We start from the raw sequence: 17,707 nt of genomic DNA on the forward strand, positions 1-17,707 counted from the left end.
GAAACGCCGGGGAACGGGCCAAGCAGTGTTTTTATGGGGAGCATATGGCATCTCCAGCCTTGCATGCTGATCTCCATCTCAGACGAAGCCCATGGGGCTGCAGGGTGTGTGGTGACCAATGGCAGAGACAAGAGCAGAGTGGGCAGAGCTGGCTGGCATGGGATCCACTGGGACATGCACCTCTGCTCCATCAGCCCTGCACATCTGTGCCCAGCAGGTACGGTCACCTTGGAAGATGCCATTTGGACCATGTTAACATGTCAGTCGTCCCCAGCAAGGGCAAACAGATGCTCTAATTCCAGATCGCCACGAAGCTGCTCAGACACGCAGTGCAGGCGGAGGTGGTGTTTGATGGCCTGGTGACAACTGCCCTTGCTTTGACAGCAGTTAACAGCTGGCCGAAGTGAGGAGGGCTGGACTGAGGGGTGCCAGCCTGGCTGAGACTGACGTTAAAGGCAGCAGAATGACCCAGGCCTTCATGGCCGAGTCCTTCATGGACTCAGCCAGCAGAACTGCAGCCTGCATATGGCTCTGCCATATGACCCAGGACTTTACCCCCCGTGCTCCAGCTTGGATTAGCTGTCAGTATTAGGAAGAAATTTAAAATCAGTGGAGCTCTTCAAAAGGGTTAGCCTTACTGTTGGTGGTGGGTCTGTCCTTAGCTGGCAGGTACACCAGGTACGCTGCCGGTACAGAGGTCGGGTGTCAGACGGCAACCATCTGAGGGCAAAAACACTCCAGGCTTTCAGCACAGGAACAAGCAGACGGCGAGCAGCATCCCCCAGCACAGACGGAGCTACGCTGCTGGAGAAGCCAGAGAGCGGCCAAAGGCAGCTGTAAATAATGAAGCAGCAGCCGCAGCCTGGCTCCAGGCAGCAGCCACAGCTCTCTGCTGCTCAGCCTGCAGCTTTAACTGGTCCTGGCTTCTCAGCCAGAGATAAACACAGGCAGAAGGGCAGGGAGGGATGGAGGCCAGGTGGAAATTCCAGGACCTGTGATACACCAGGGGTGGCAGAGTGGAATGGAGAGGGGCTCAGCCCCCCCAGCAGGGAGTGGGACCAGCCTGACCTGGTACACAGAGCTGCATCTTGGAGGGAGAGAGGGGCCATTCCCAGAAAATACAAGTGTAAGTGTGGCTAACAAAGACCTGGCCCCCCAACCTCCAGACACACCCAGGTCAACAGAAGAAACAGTTTCTGTGCAGGGAGAGGCTGTCCTGAAACAAGCCACATAAAACATGGCCAGAAGCACCACCGAGAATCTGAAGCCCAGCCTGAATTGCAGCTCCCACAGGCAAACACTCACAAACATCGTCTTCCCCATCTAAGACTTGGGCTCTCCAGCCTGGAAAAGAGAAGAGGAAGAGGGACCGTGATGGTACCCCTAAAACCATCCTGATATGGGGCAGAGAGCTAGCACCGCATAAGAACTCGGGGGCACCTGTGGAAGGAGGTTTAACACATGGAAAAGGCAGGACTTTGCCACCCAAGAGCAAATTAATCCCTGGAGCTCGCTGCCACAGGATGCTGGGGAAGCTGTAAATTCAACTGGGTTTGAAAAGCAATTTCCAGCTACTAAAGCCAGAGGCCTCCAAAATTCCCATGTTAAAGCCTTCCAAATCCTGAGAGATTTTACACCAAGAAGAATCTGAATGGGATGAGCCCTCTCCCTCAATACACAGCGGCAGAGAGGACCTGAGCCCACCTCTCTAGCACATCCATGGGGCACATACCCACCTGCGTGTGTCAGGCCACTGGCGTGTGCTCCCCAAGGCGTGCCTGAAGTGTGGCAGAGATGGGACCCTGCTGGCACGCACCCGAGCGTGCCGCTGGGTGCCTTCAGGAGGCAGCAGGTCTCCAGGGCAGGTGCTTGGCAGCAGCGCTGCAGGGCATCGGGTACCTGTGGGAGAGCAAAGGATGCTGAGGGTGAGATGATCAAGACCTCCAGAGTGTCCACACACACAGCCTGGCTGTGCCAACAAATCTGAGACAGGCTGGGGTGCTGTGCAACCTGTCTGAATGTGCCCCAAAGACAGTGGGTTGCCTCATTTGTGCAGGTTTCCATGTTACAGACACCGTTTTCCTATAAATGCAAACTGCTTTTACCCGGGGGCTCCCACCATTTTCTCCTCCGATTTTCCCTACAATTTTCAGCTGTTTAAGCGATTTTTGTTCTCCCCAGCTGGAGAAGCATCTTGCTGAGAAGAGGATCAAAGCAAAATCCTTTAGCAACAGGGTCAGGCCCAGAAGATTCATGCTCCTGCCTCACCCAGCAGCAGGCAGGGGAGCTGCTACCCCGGGGCTGCTAGCAAAGCCAAGCTGAGCTGGAGAGCCTGGGACGGAGGAGAGGGACTTGGGACAGGCAGTGCCTCCCTCGCAGGGCTCTAACAAATCTGCCTGCAGTGAGGGAGGGATGGCGGCAGGAAAGCCCGGCTCCTCTCTAGTGCGTTGAGTGTGTGCCCTGAGCACGGGCTGCAAAGCCACACCATGGGACAATTTTTTTAGGATATTTTTCTTTCTCTTTGGGGATGCCCAAGCAGCTGGGCCTGGGAGAAACCGGTTTCCAGCCCCTTCTCTGCTACTATCTGCCATGGTGACCACAGGCATGTTACTCTGCTACCATCTGCCGTGGTGACCACGAGCACGTTACCTTGATCCTCTCCTCCGTGGTGCTCCACCAGTGCAGGAGTGGGCAGAAGTCCCCCTTGCTCAGCCAGGGCAGGGCTGGGGAAAACGTTACAGACTCAGAGGGATTTTTATCTCTGTGAGGACTAGAGGAATACAGTAAACAGACAGTCAACACTGGGCTAAAATGAGATGAACACATAAGAGGATTAATCAGAGATAAGGAGCGATGGAATAAAATTTGCAGCACTTTTCTCCCTTATTTGCATGACACTTCAGATGTGTGATGGGGGCTTGGAGCGACACCAATTCCCCACCACAGCCTGGCCGCTCTCTGCTGCTCGATTACTGCTGCTAATTGAACCACTCAGCTCCTGTGTTCCCTGATTTTGACCCAGGAGACCTTTGTTTTGTATTAAACTTGCTTTCTGGCAGTACTGGAGACAAACACTCTCGGCCCTGCGGGGAGGAGTGGGCTTACACTGGGCGATGGGTGCCAGCCCCAGGTGCTCCTGGCCCTCTCATGCTGGCATGGGCAGCTTGAACCAAAACCAAGCCTTTCCTGCAAGAGATCCCAAATGCACACAGCGTGCCCCCAGAGTCTCATGCTCCTCAGGGACAGGCTCTGGCTGCTGCACAACACGGCAGCTCCTCTCTGGTGGCAAGGCAGCAGGAGCACGGCTCCCTCCATGCCTGCCCAGGCATGAGGCGAGGTACCCTGTAGCTGCCCACCTTGCTCTGAAGGATTTGCAGGAGGAGAAATTTATTGCTGCATACAAAGTCCAGAAGGGAGCTAAATAAAAGGTGGAGAGTTACAGATCCTTTACATCCCATTAGCAAGAAGGCACAGCCTGCACCCCCTCCCAGGTGGCAGTGAGGAAGATTCAGGAAGGCTGTCAGCCCCTCTCACAAAGCTGCAGAGAGAGGCTTGAAAATCCAATCAAGCGCTTTCCTTTGGGCCCTCATGAATCCATGAACTTTCACTCTGGATTTACAGAGAGCAATTTGCTCAGCTGATGACTTGCTGGAGGTTTTTGGGACTGCTATCTCCACCCAGCACAGTGCAGAGCAGAGCAGGGAAGGGGCCTGGAGGAAGGGATGCCAACAGAGGAGGCAGGACCATAGAAGCGACAGCAACATCCTTGGCCCAGATAGCTGCGTGACAGCCCCCAGGTGCAGAGGGAGTATGAGTTGGACCCAGTGAACTCACCCAGCACCTCCCAGCATCGTCCAGTGACCCACGGCTCAGCCCTGCCAGCCCATTCAGGATGAGAGCTCAGCTTGACATAGAGGTGGCAAACCCTGGAGTATTTCTGGCAGCGCAACATTGACGAGAAGGTTCCCCAAGCCATGGCAGAGCTGGCCCATGAGCTTGCCTGCATGGCAGTGCGGGCTGTCTCACCAAGCCCACAACCAGCTTCAACCAGAGCTACACAGGAGCCTGCTTATGGGAGGTGATGAGCACAGCATCACTCGGTCCCCCTCCACCCCTGCCTTTTCTGGGACCTTGTTCCATGCTCCAAGGCTCAGTGAAGCTCTTGAGCTGATGCCAAATAAAGGGAAAACCATTAAAAAAAAAAAAAGAAAAAAGTGAAGGAGCAGAGGGAGCCTTTGAGCGTGATGCTTTCAGCCTGGGGCTGCTGGCGTTTCTAGCAGAGAGGCTTAATTTATACTTCTTTATAATCTCTTTAACCTGCTCTGAGCTTCGCTGCCTGTGCCAGCGTGCTCCCGCGGGCGCAGGGCGAGGATGGGACTCTGCAAGCTGCAGTGAGCCGGCTTGCAAGTGCAGCGTGCTTCCCAGGTAGCCAGGGCTATATTTAGAGACACACCCGCCCACAGGTACCCTGTTTTCTACACGTGTGTGTACAAATGTTGCACTGAACCAGCAGCCTCGGGAGACGGCGTCTGTCTGTTTGTCGACAGAAGACACGCGCATCTCACCAGCCACACGCCGCCTCGCCCACAAGTCACCTGGAGGCACTTGCCTGGGGAAGAGGCACACAGGGACGCAGAGCTGCTCCTGTGGCGGGACAACCTCACACGTGTGCCCCAGGGTCCCCGTGGGATGCATGCAAGCACGCTTCCCTGTGGGATGCAGGCACCCGGGGTCCCTATGGGATGCAGGAACACGTGGTCCCCCCTGAGATGCATACGCCTATGGTCCCCCCATGGGACACAGGCACCCAAGGTTCCTGTGGGATGCAGGAACACGTGGTCCCCCGTGGGACACAGGCAGGGGTGCTGGGAACACCCAAGGGACCTCCCTTCCACCAGGCCAAACGCCATCCAAGAGCCACCACCTGCCCACGGCACAAATCCCTGTCAGTCACCCACCAGGCTGCCTGCCCACTGGCACATGGTCCCCAGGGTCTGCCAGGGCTCCCAGGCAGCACCCAAGGTCACACTTGCCCGGCTGTGACAGAAGAAGGAGCACAGATGCCAGCGCAGCCTTTCAGTCCCTGGAGTACCAGCGGGGACCAAATTGCTAGCAAGAGCGAGATGCTCATCACTCAGGTGCTCTGTGGGTGCCCCCCACCACCGGTGGCTTGGCTCTGCCTGTGCTGGCACGCGCTGCTCCGTGGGGCCACCACGCTCTGCACGCACCACAGTGTTTGGAAAGCATCAGTAACGCAGAGAAACACACCAACAGGTTTCTAAACCAGACTAAATGATTTACAAATTATCGATGTCATGAGTTTGCCTCCTCTGTCAGATGAAGGAGAGCAACAGCTCAGGCTGCTGCTGGCAGGCGAGTAGTGACCACCTCAAACGGAGCGGGCACACCGGCCATGTCCTCTGCATACCTCCCGACGGAGATGCTGGTCTGGTTGCTGCTGAAGGCACAGTTATTCTGGCAGGCATCTACGCACTGAGCTCCATAGCAGCAGACCTCAGCACTGCTGCTGCATAAGAATCTGATGATTTTCTGAGTTCCTGCTGTAGTAATTAGCTTGATCAGCCCATGCAAATCGGTTTCTATTTGAAATCAGCCTTATTTAATGGGACCCGCTCAGTATTTGCCTCCTGAAGTTTTCATACAGATCAATCTTCCCCATTTCAGGTGTGAAAGCCAACTGGGGCAGGGAATGGTTTCACCTGCCCCAGAACAGGACCCAGCTCGGTGCTTGCTGGCAATTTCTTGGCTTCATTTCTCATGTGCGAGTTGACAACGTTTCCAGAAACAAAGGGGCTTAGGCTCTGAAAACTCATCTCCTCTGGCAATGGATTATATTGTTAGATCATTCTAGTCATTTAGAGGAGCGTTTGGATAACTGAATTTACCCAATTTAGCCCTTGGTGTCAGCAGGTTCAGGAGAGCCCCTCTGCCACGGCCTATTTTGAATATGCAAATCAATTGCACACAAGGAGATTCATTTTGTAAAGTGCAAGCTGAAAAAGCAATGCCAGTTCCCATCCATTTCTGGCTGACATTTTATTTAATAGGCTATTCATTTGCCCCAGCATCCCCAGCAGCAGTAACAACCACCTCTTCAGGCTCCTATAACTCACTGCGAGCACCCTTCCTGGAAGCCAGAGCAGGGGTCCCATCACCTTGGTGGGATTTAACCCTCCCAAGCCCTCTGGGAGCACACTCGTTCCCTGCCTGGCAGTTCATGAGCTCTCAGGGCAGGGGCTCCTCTGATAGCTGTCCTGGAGGAGGCTGATTGCATTAGCAGGGGTGAAAGCGTTATGACAGCAACCTGCCCTGAGCTGTTCGATGCCGCATCCCCAGCAGTGGCTCCCGGAGCTCTTGGACGGCGCCATGTCTTCCAGCACTGACTGATAACCCCAAATGGACAGATAACCCCCAAACCTCATCCCTTGGGCCTGATCCTTCCAGGGATGCAGAAACCTGAACCCTCTTTGAACGATCAGGACAGGGGACTTCTGAACTCCTTAGGGAGGCTGGGCTGGAACCCAAGCCAACCCATGTAGGCTGGGTCTGCACTGCACAGACCTTCCCCAGCTCCATGGGCCCAGCACCAGGCATTTTGGCATGCTGTACCCCAAGACATGCACAAGCCCACCAGCGAGTGAAACCCCTGGGGACACACACAGGTCTGCTCCAAGCCCCTGCCCAGGACCCCTCTTGCTGTTTGTCCTGCTTGGGTTTGTCTTTCTCTCTCCTACCTCTTTTCTGTTTGTCTCCAGAGCCCTGCTACGGTGCTCCCAGCTGATCTGATTTAGCTCACCATCCACTGGCCTGGACTCGGCGTCTTATCCCCAGCCAGGGCAGGTACAGAGAGCAGGTCTCAGAGGCTGTGCTCCCGGTGCTCCTAGATCAGGCTCATGCAGGGCAGACGCTAAGCCTAAATGAGCTTTGCCGAGGGGAAAAACCCCTCCAGCAGAAGGGAAGGGGGATGTTGGAAAGGGCGTCTCAGCCCTGCAGAGAAAGCGAAAGGGCTGCAGGGAGGGAGCTGCGCAGCAGGGCAGGGAGCTGCCTCTGGGAAAGGAGAGTGTGCTTGAAGCAGCCAGCTGCCCTGGGAGACCACTACCTGCACGGCTCTCCCCACCAACCGCACTGCTCTCCTCTTTTTTTTTTTTTTTTTTTTCCCTCTCCTTTTCTCCAATTTATCTTTTTGACACGTTCAATGATGCTCCTGCAGACTGAAAACAATAGAGACAGAGTTTCAGCCAAGGCAATTTCAGAGCTGAATCAAAGCTAAAATAACCTAGGCACAGAGCAGCTGAGCAGAGACAACTCAGCGAGGGGAGACAGAGCAGTACGGGTGCCCTGTTCCCCTCCACAGCTCTGATTGCAGCATGATGGCCAGCACGGGGGACAGCGAGTCCCACCCAGGAGCTCAGTGTGTCTTGATCTCCCCTGCTGACCTACCATTCCCTTCTGGCCCTGGTAGCACCATTTACCCCCTCCCATGGATGCAAGCCCCCACCCCAGTGCAAAGCCGGTCCTTGCAGCTGCAGCTGAGTAAGTACCTGCTTGCCCAGCACGCCAGCTCCGTGCTCTGCATAGCAAGCACCAGCTTTTGCTTTCCTGACCTTACAGCCCTGCAGAGCAACCCAAATCTTCCAGGCAGAGATTTTTTTTTGCTCCCTACAGATGCTACTCTGCTGCTACATGAAGGAGCTGGGAGGGATGGATGGACAGACAGGCAGATGGGGAGAGGTGGATGACGAGCTGATTTCTGCTGAGCAAATATCGTATCTGGACTCTTAACAAGGAACAAGACACAATCCTCAGCATGATTCAGCCTGGAAACACATGCTGCTTCCCAGCCCCACCGCTGGGACCGGTGCATCCCCACCGCTCAGCCACCATCGCATAAGGGAGCAGCCCATGGCTGCCGCCCCAGCGCCCACCTCAACTGCATTTCATGGCCAGGACAGGTAGAGCCAGGCAGCTCCTGAGACACGGACAGGCTGCGCGTGCCAAAAGGCAGCTGGGCAAAACGGGGGTTGATGCTTTGCAGGACGAGCTGTGCATGGCTGACACGCTGCTCGGTCTCTCGCAGACCTCCTGGAAGCAGCTGTCAGAGCCTGTCTCGCTTCAGCTCCCTGCCTCTCCAGACACGTCGGTAATTCTGCTTCGCCGTGCGTGTTCTCGGTTTGTTTCTCTATGAGAATGAAAGGGTTTGAGCACTGGGAGCCTCACTGCTCTTGGACAGCACCAAGAGGACCCGGCAGAGCAAAGAAATGGAAGCCACGGGACCGCACGCATCCCCCCCGGGTGGCCCCTGATGGCACCTCATGCCCCAGAGATCCTGCAAGGGGTACAGTGGTTGGTACAGGATGCTGCTCACATCCTGGGTCAAGTTCAGGGGGCTGGGGAAGGCAGCAATACGTCCTTCTGCTCCTGCATTTTACATGTGAAACTCCACATCCAGCTCCAGGGTTAACTGTGGGGCTGGGCAGGAGCTTCCTCAAGCACCTTCTCTGGATGAGGCCCATGTGAGCACCTCTAGCCCCTCCCTTCCTAAAGTGGCTCCCTGAGTCTGGCAGGGGTCAGCAGCTACCCCAGCCCCAAGGAGCTGATGCCATCCCCACTCACTCCCCAGCCAGGGCACTGTGAGCACTGTATGCTGTGGCAGCTCGCCCAAGTGGGTGCAACAGCCCTTGGTGGGGCTGGGTGGGGGTGAGCCCTGGAGCAGGGCATGGCAACGCTCGGCCCCTGCCAGAGCCCTGAATCTCCTAAGGGAGGTGTTCAGCATCACCTCCTCGGACCAGGTGGATGTCAGACGCCCCTCCTCTCCATCCTCCCCCCAGCCGGCTCCATCTCTCCGGAGGATACAGCCCAGTGCCAATTAACACGGGGCTGAGCATCTTCCTGAGGACATGCAAATAAAACCACAGCCCTTTTCACTCCTTAAACATTGGGTGAAAGAGTTACCCATGCTGTCTGTTTACGATAAATGCCGTAGTGCGGAAGCCAAAGAGTGACAGCTCTGAGGATGGCATGTCAGCTCTGGCTGTCCCAGGAGGACCTGTCAAACCGTCACACAGCATTAGCTGCAAAACGTTACTGCATGGCACCCTGCAACCTGCACCACCACGGGGCTGTGGCTCCCCTGCTATGCCACAGCACCCAGGGCCCCCAACATGTGGGAGCACTGTCTCCCCTCCATTACCTCTCTGGGCAGCCCCCCAACCAAGGGGTGCTGGCCACTACTTTTGTCATCTGGGACCTTGTGTCTATTCTCCTGCAGCAGGATGCCCACAGTCTGCTGCTCATGGGCTTTGGAGACCATGATGGACTGATGGGACCAGTCTGAAACAACCAACTGGCTGCCACTCAAGCACCTGGAACTGGGGCTGGCATGGAGGGCAGGGGGAGTGACGGAGGTCCCGTGTGACAGCCCCAGGCCACCTCACACCCACACTACAACAGGCCTCCAGGAACACACCCCCAGTGAGGAAACTGGTGGTGGCACAGAGAGCTTGGGAAGGAGTAAGACGCCTCCCCACACCAGCCCCATGGGGCTGGCCAAGTCCCCTGGGATGCAGCCCTGCTCCCCATCCCCTACCTCGCCACACACTATCTGCCCCATCTGTGCTGCCGAGCTGCTGCAGTGTGAAGTAAACAGAGCTGCCTACAGCGCCGCCACTTTGCTTTCACCAAGTGGGATTGAAACAAACCCATTTTGCAGCAGGTTGAACCCGCTGCTGCACAGCGGCCAAGCCTTGGAGGAGAGGTGGCACAGCCCAGCAGGGCAGCAGCAGCTCCCTAAACTGCCATGCCTGCTCACATCGGCCACGTTAGCATCCAGAGAGCATCGCAGAGCCAGGACCTACGCTGCTTCTCGTCTGCAAGCGAAACCTCTGCCTGTGGTCTCCACAGCTGTCACCTTGGCACTTTTGGTGAATGACAATTCGTAGCTGCTGGCGGGAATGCATCAGATGACTTTGTCCTGAGTCACAAGAAGTGGGAGGGAGAGCTGAAGCTTGGTGGCCTTGGGAGCTCACCACCCCTTCCTCTGCCTGCTCAGATCAATGCTTTGAGGCAGCGATTGGCTCCAGGCAGCTGTGAGGCCAGGGTTAAGCATCACTGGCTGTTCGGGCACCAGCTGGGCCATGGATAACACAAGAGGCAGCTGCAGTCCTGCAAGGCCAGGCCAGGAACGCCTCTCCCTGACACTCCCAGCTTGGACGAGAGCATCAAAAGCACTTCCCAGAGATGTGGACAAAGAGCCACCAGCCCCCATCACCTCCTTGGCAAGCTCTGGGCACAGCTTCTCCCATTTCCTGCTTCACTGTCCAGATTAAAATCCTTCTGCTAGCCTATAAAAAATGTAATTAAAACGATAACAACAACAATCAAATGCTCTCAGCAGATGAGCCAGTTGGTCCAGCAGCTCATTGTCAAGCGGAGATGGGAGCTACAAGCTCTGTCCTGGGGCTAGGATGGACATCAATCCGGGAAAGCTGGGGAGTTCCTGGAGCAAGGAGAGGGAAGAGACAGGTTGGGGGTTCAGCTCCAGCCCTGGGGTTCATTGCAGCAGTGGCCAAGCCCCCACAGGAAGGGAATGTTTTTCATAGTAGCCCTACGCAGTGAAGCAGGAAGGATGGAAGGCCACCAGGGCGGGTGGAAGGAAGGCCACCAACCAAAAGGGCACCCTGGGAGGAGGTCAGTCACAGCCCCCCAAATTCTTCCGACTCAGAAAACCACCTGCTGAGCAGAGGTGTCCTGGGAGGGAGGTGTGTGCAAGACCTCAGGATTTAGTACTGAGACTTCAGGCCCACCATCTTGGTGCTAAATCCATACAAAATAGCCTCTCCCCCTGCTTGTTAACTAGGCATGATAATGGGCTCTCCGCCAGCATGGGAAAGGAGTTGCAATGAGGTTGGAGAGGAGCAGGCAGCCTGCCTGGCTCCAGGGGAAGGTGGTTAGCAGAGACCCCTCTCCTTGCTGAACAGACTGGGATGCTCTGGTACCCTATCGGCACTCAGCTAGCCAGCTCCTCCAAGTCATGGGGGGAGAGGAGCCTCCAGTCATGCCTGACTGCTGACAGGGAGCTGCATGGGTGCCAGGGAGGAAAGAGAGCTCACAGGCTTCCTGTGCTTGTGCTTGACCACAAAATTAAAAAGGATGAGGGGCAAAACCCTCCGACCCAGAGCATTTGCAAATCCTGGAGCCAGAGCCCACAGCAGAGGAAGGAGGAGCAGATCTCCCAGAGGCATGGCTCCCTGCCAGCCCATTTCGCACATTGAGCATGGATTGCGCAGCAGCGCTTTTGGTAATGAGAGGTGGTACCACAAATATTGCAGGACAGAGAAGAGATGCTCCCAAGTTCTTGGTCACCTTCTTACAGCCCCGCCAGTCCTCCTGCAGCAGACGTAGTAGCTGAGGTATATCGGAGGCTACAGGCAATTAGAGGCTCAGGGTTCAGGGGCAGTTTCCAAATAATGCCTAGGGCCACTGAGGCAGAGATGCAGCCTTATTGACTGAGAGATGCTTCCCAGCCTCCTTGGAGCTGTGGCTGGGGGCATTGCTTACACTCTGTGCAGGACTAGGAGATCAGAGACAGAGACTTATCTGGCCCAGCTCCTTCATGAACAGGCAGGAGCTGGGCTCTGCAGCCAAGTCACACAGCGAGTGGGAGATCCATAGGTGTTAAACCTGGCCTTTGGTCTTCACGTCAACCAGAGCGATTCCCAGGGAAGCAGCCTGCACTGAAGCTTGGGTAATAAACTGCCACCTTCTCAGCAGAGGAGCCTGCAGGAGCTGTGGTTAGCACACGTGAATTCAAGCCCTTTCCACAAGGACCCTCCACTGAACAAGTGCCAGGTGAAGAAGCAAGTGATGAGACGCTGTCATCTCAAACTGGTCTGGGAGATGGACCTTCCTCACACGCCACTGGCTCTCCAGCTGGATGCCAACGTGATTCCTCCTGACCACACACCTCAGCCTTGTTTTATTGGTCCTGTAAAACCTACATGCTGTGGCTCACATGCACCAGCATGCCTGCTGACATCTCATTTGCAAGAATATTGCCAGGGGCAGGTAAACACAGGCAAGTTATCAGTATCAGTGTTAGCGGAGACTAACTTGGATCTCATCCTTTGTGAGCAGGTAGCAAGGGATCTCCTCTGAAGAGCTGAGACAAAGCAAACCCTGGCATCCACCTCTTACAGAGCCAAGGGATGGGAGCTGAGACCGAAGCACCCAGCTTCTCTCCCACAGCCACAAGGTCTTTCTCCCTCCCCGGAGGAACCCATAGCTCTGGGATGGACCCAGATCTCTGAGGAACACTCCCTTCCCTCGCCCAGCTCAGGCCTGGGTCCCCTCTGGGACTAGAGGTTTTTGACTGAGGAAAGTACTTTTTTAAGAAAAAAACAACACAAAACCCCCAGCATTTTATTGCTGTTAAGCATCAGTGAGGCACACACTGTGCTGTGTTGGCTGCAGTCACACAGACCCCCAGGATGACGACCGCAGTTAATGGGGTGGGGGTACTGCTCGCAAGGTCTCTTCTCTGTGTCCCCACCCCATGCAGGACCAGGTATCTAATGCCTTCTCAGAAATGTCTCTAATCAGCAGGGTTACAGCAGGAGCAGACCCAAGGCTCTGCTACTCGAGTTCTCTGTACAGCCAGTGAAAAGAAGAGTCTCATGAGAGCTCCTCGGAGGTGACACAGCAGCAGCTAGGAGAAGAATTACGTACAGAATACAATTACCATTGAAGGGAGGGGAAAAAAAAGCAAAGCACAAAACCCAACCGAGCACCGAACCACTTCAAAGCATCCTCTGTCTAACCTGAAGAAAGGATCCTCTGCCAGTGAGAACCCACAGCCTGGGAGATGCTCCCAGCGCAGTCTCCCTCCGCCCTGCAGCCCACCACCTACCCTGCTCGTGAAATGGTAACAAGCTGCCTCCCAGAGGGGCCGCAGAGAGAAACCTCCATGGGGTCTGTGGGGTCCGTGCGGTCTCTGAGGCAAGGTGTTGGGTGCAAAGTGCTTTGAAGACCTACCTCATGCGGAAGGCATCACCTGCCTCCCTCTGGAAGGAATTAAAGTGGGAAGTCTGCATGGTGGGGGGCAAACACTGCTGCAGCGTCCCAGCACCCCATGCTCACTCATTCCGGGCTTTGGCTGCCTGGCAATGCGGGGGACCTTCTGCCAGAGCCAGGTGCTGGGGCCAGGTGAGAGCTGCCAGGAGGAGAGGCCATGGAGCCCAGCACAGCCAAGCCCCCGCGCCCCACACAGCCAGCGCCTGCGGTCGGGGCACTTCCATGGGGAGAAGGACCAGGAGAGGAGCCACAAGGGGTTGTTAACTGGGCATCCTGCTAATGGGAAAGGGAATTAAGGGCTTCCCAGAGAAACTGGCACTGGAATCTGTGTTTAGCAACATCATTCCTTGGGGACTGCAAAGACAATGTAAACTCCCAGGGGATTAAACCTGAAGAGGATATCAAACTAGAGGGAGAGAGGCCAGCACTGTAGGATGGACGGCAATTACAGAATTACCTGCCAGCCTTTAGGAAGATAAATGACATGAGATCTTATACAGATAAACCAAGACTTAATACAGCCAGGGAGACAATCGGTGCCGGAGCAGGAGCAGCCTCCACTATCTGGCTGATGGCAGCGCAGAAGCAAGGCCTGAAGGTAGAGCAGGTAATAAAGAGGAGCTGAGTTTGCATGGCAGAGCCACGCTGGGAGTGACGCTGGTGCAGGGAGCATGGACAGACAACCGTGCCTTGCTCCCACCCAGAGAAGGACGGGGGGACGGTGGTGGCTCGGCATGCACTGAGATCAGTGCTGCGAGAAACCTCAGCCCCTGCTTAGCAGTCAGGTCAGGCAGCATCAACGCCGCCCAGGCGCCTGGAAGAGGACGCAGTGTTTTTTCTTACAGAGAGCACTGGGATGGTTTAACCTCAGCACCATGTGCCGGGCTCGTTTCTGCATTGCTACCTGTCCCAGACCCACAGGCAACCCAGGGTCTGCGGACAGCACATGTGGGCTTTGCGAGAGCAAGACACAGAAATAATTAAAGACCAGAACAGGCTCTGCTTCCCCACGTTTAATGGGCAGCAAACCCGAGAGCCAGCTTGCAAGCCTGCAGAGAGATGGCTGCCTGCCTCTCCTTCTGCGGGGCTGTGGATGGCTGAGCCCTTGGAGCTGGGCATTTCCCTTGCTTGCCACCACATCCCAGCTGGCAAGCAGCTGCCTCCTCACGGCCTTTCCAACCTTTGCCAACACTGGGCAAGACCAGGCTTTGCTGCTTTCCACTCCAATGCAGGCTGCCTGGTTTGCCACCCACCCCAGGCGTGGAGGTCCTGCCTCCCCAGCCAGCTGCTCCCCTGCTGTCCTCAGCGAGGCGGGGGAGCATGCACGCCTTGCCCAGGCCCTGGGAACAAGGACCTGGGCTCCCTGTTCAGCTGCTGCCATTCAGAGACATCTCCTCAGTCTCTTGGAAACGCTGCTGCGTGGGAGCTGCCACTCGGGGAGTGAGTCACGCTGCCAGCCGGGCGAGGGTGGCACACAGGCACGCCAGGCACTGGCCACTGCTCACCCCCTGAGACCCACCCGCTCCCCCAGGAGCCGTGCCACAGTGGCATGGCACAGAAAGCCAGGATGTCCCCATGGAGTGGCATCTCCTGTGGCTGGGTGACAGCCCCACGCCTCCTGCCCCATTCCACTGCTTCAGTAGCTGCTAAAGTGCTGCTTTTCCATGCCACGGCATCAGGGAGAGAGGGAGCAATCCTGGGAAGGCAGCTCCTGCAGAGACGGAGACCTTGTGACCTGCTGCACATAGGCATGCAGCATAAGAAAATCCTACTCCTGCAGCTTGGAGGCTCTGGGGCTAAGGGGAAACTGAGGCACAGTGCAAGGAAGGGACTTGCAACAGGAGATCGCTGATGGTGCAGAAGCCTGTGGGCAAGAAGCTCCCCTGAGCCTCTTTGCCCTGGGGAAGAAATTTCCCAAGCCACAGGGCAGCAGCCCAGCCACCCCCCTTTGGGGACCACCTCCTCACCTGGCCTCAAAAATAGCACAAGCTCCCCAAAAACCGATGGGATGATAAGCACCTCTTCTGAAAGGGAGCAATTACCACAAAATACAGATTATGCAAATACCTTGGTTACCAAAACGATGCTCCCTGAATGCTGAGTAGGAACAAAAAGAGCCACGGAGAACAAAAATTTGTTTAGCCAAGAACTGTATCTCGTCTCTTCAAAGCGCTGAGAGGGTCCTCCTTGGGCAGAGGGGCTTTAGGAGGCCACCACAGCCCACTGACTGTCACACCAGGAACAGAGAACACGCTCAGAGTTTCCCTTTCCTCCCAAAGCACTTCAGAGCCATTACTATTGCTCCACCTGGAAGAATGAGGAAAATTAGCCACAGAAGGACAAGGCACTCGGCCACCAAGACCCAGTGTGAGGAGCCAGAGAAGAGGTTAAGGTGCTGCTGCCAGGATGCCCTAAGCCAGGGGCACAGAGTGGGCACCCTGCTGCTTCCCATTCCCCTGCAAGTGCTCCTGGGCAGCTGGTGTTCATCGCTGTGGCATGACAGGTCAGATTTGCCTGAGTTGGCTTCGCATGGAGCGGAGGTGTCAAGAGAGGCAACAAGAGCATGGGGCTGGGGGAAAAAAGCCTTATGTGGCTTATTTGGGATGGGCTGGAACAGCAGCAGCCACCATAGCAGGCAGAAGGCTGGTCAGGGGAGGGCTAAGGAGGACCTGTAAGTCTTGATTCAACAGGCAGGGACTGCCCTACCTCGGCATGCACTCCCTGGCATGGAGGCACTGGTATTCCCAAAGCCTGGCATTACCAGCTTGAGAGGAGCAGGGCTCAGAGTGCCACCCACCGCTGCACAGGCCTGGCCATGCTCCTCTGCTCTGGGTTTTTTCCAGCCTCATCTGACACCACGGTGGGTCAGTTTTGCAACCCCAAGCCCTCGAGCAGGCTGCATAGCTAGTGCCAGAGCCACAAGGGTGAGCATAGCAACCCTGCTGCTGAGAGCAGAGCAGGCCACAAGCGTGGTGCCATCCTCAGTGGCAGCAGAGGACCCTGACAGCCACTGCAAGCAAGGCAGCTTTGGAAGGATCAAGTGCTGATTTGGAAGGATGGAGGGTGACGGACATGAGACAACGGCCATCAGGCAGCACAGCAGTAGTGGCGCCGTTTCACACCTGGACACCATATTTCCCCCGGTTCAAGGTGGGTCTAACAGGGACAGCTGATACGGTACTGCCATGCCATAACCACGCAGCACCCCTGAGCAGGAAAACTGCTTCTCACAACGTCACTGGAGCCATCAGACTCTCACATGGGTCTGAGCTCCCGGCAGACCAGTCCCTGCCCTGCGCGTGCTCGTCTGCCTGGCAGTAGTCACTCGCCGAGTCCCACTGATGTTGCACGCGGAGGAAGGACAACTCATGACGCAGTAAATGCCAGCAGAGCCAGCCGTGTGATGCTATTTCCTATCCCTATGGAGCAGAGAAGCCATAAGTCAGCGGGAATGCTCCTTGCATTGTCCCCACGCACGGCTCCAGGCAGATTTATGGTAGCAGCACAGGCACTGCCGCGCAGTCCGGCAGCCCAGCATCCCCCCCTGCAACCAGCAGCAGGAGCAAGTCCCCAGTGCGAGTGCCTCCGTGGGCAGCACCGGCAACTCCCTCCCACTGCCAGCACTGTCTGGCCAGAGACAGCAAAGCGTCTCAATCAAAGGGAAGTTACGTGGCAAATCCTCCTGGGGACTGTCACAAGTAAACTGAAGCATGAGTTTGGGAAAAGACAACATGGATTCACCAGGGGCAAATCATGCTTAACAAACCTGATCGCTTTCTACGATGAAGTAACCCGCTTGGTTGATGCAGGGCAAGCGGTGGACGTTGTGTACTGGACTTCTCCAAGACTTTTACATGGTCCCCCACAGCCTCCTCCTTGAAAAACTGACGTGTTACAACCTAGACAAGTGGTCTGTGCGGTGGGTGGGGAACTGGCTGACAGGCCCTACCTGGAGGGTGGTAGTAAGTAGTCCATTCTCAAACTGGCAACCAGTCACAAGTGGGATTGGCATTGGGCTCAGTGCTGTTTAACATCTTCATAAGTGATTTGGATGTTGGGATCAAGAGCACCCTGATGAATTTTGCAGATGACACCAAAATGAGTGGGGTAGTTGACACTCCAGAAGGGAGAGCCACCCTCCAGGAAGACCTGGACAGGCTGGAGGAGTGGGCTAGCAGGAACCTTATGAAGTTTGATGTGGACAAGTGTAAGGTCTTGCACCTGGGAATACATAGCCCAGGAATGCAGCTCAGCCTGGGATCCACCTGGCTGGAGAGTAGCCCTGTGGAAAGGGACCCGGGGGTCTTGGTGGGCGACAAGCTCAACATGAGTGAACACTGTGCTGCAGCAGCAAAGAAAGCCAACAGGATGCTGGGTTGCATTAACAAGGGCATCACCAGCAGAGATAAAGAAGTCATTATTCCACTCTACTCAGTGCTGGTCAGACCACACCTTGAGCACTGCATTCGGTTTTGGTCCCTGCTATACAAAAAAGATGTGCACAAGCTGGAAAGGGTCCAGAGAAGGACCACGAAGATGATCAGAGGACCTGCCACATGAAGAAAGGCTGAGAAAACTGGGTTTGTTCAGCCTTGAGAAAAGAAGGCTTAGGGGAGAC

This window comes from Leptosomus discolor, chromosome 9 (genome assembly GCF_034619465.1).
Source record: "Leptosomus discolor isolate bLepDis1 chromosome 9, bLepDis1.hap2, whole genome shotgun sequence".
Taxonomy (NCBI): Eukaryota; Metazoa; Chordata; class Aves; order Leptosomiformes; family Leptosomidae; genus Leptosomus; species Leptosomus discolor.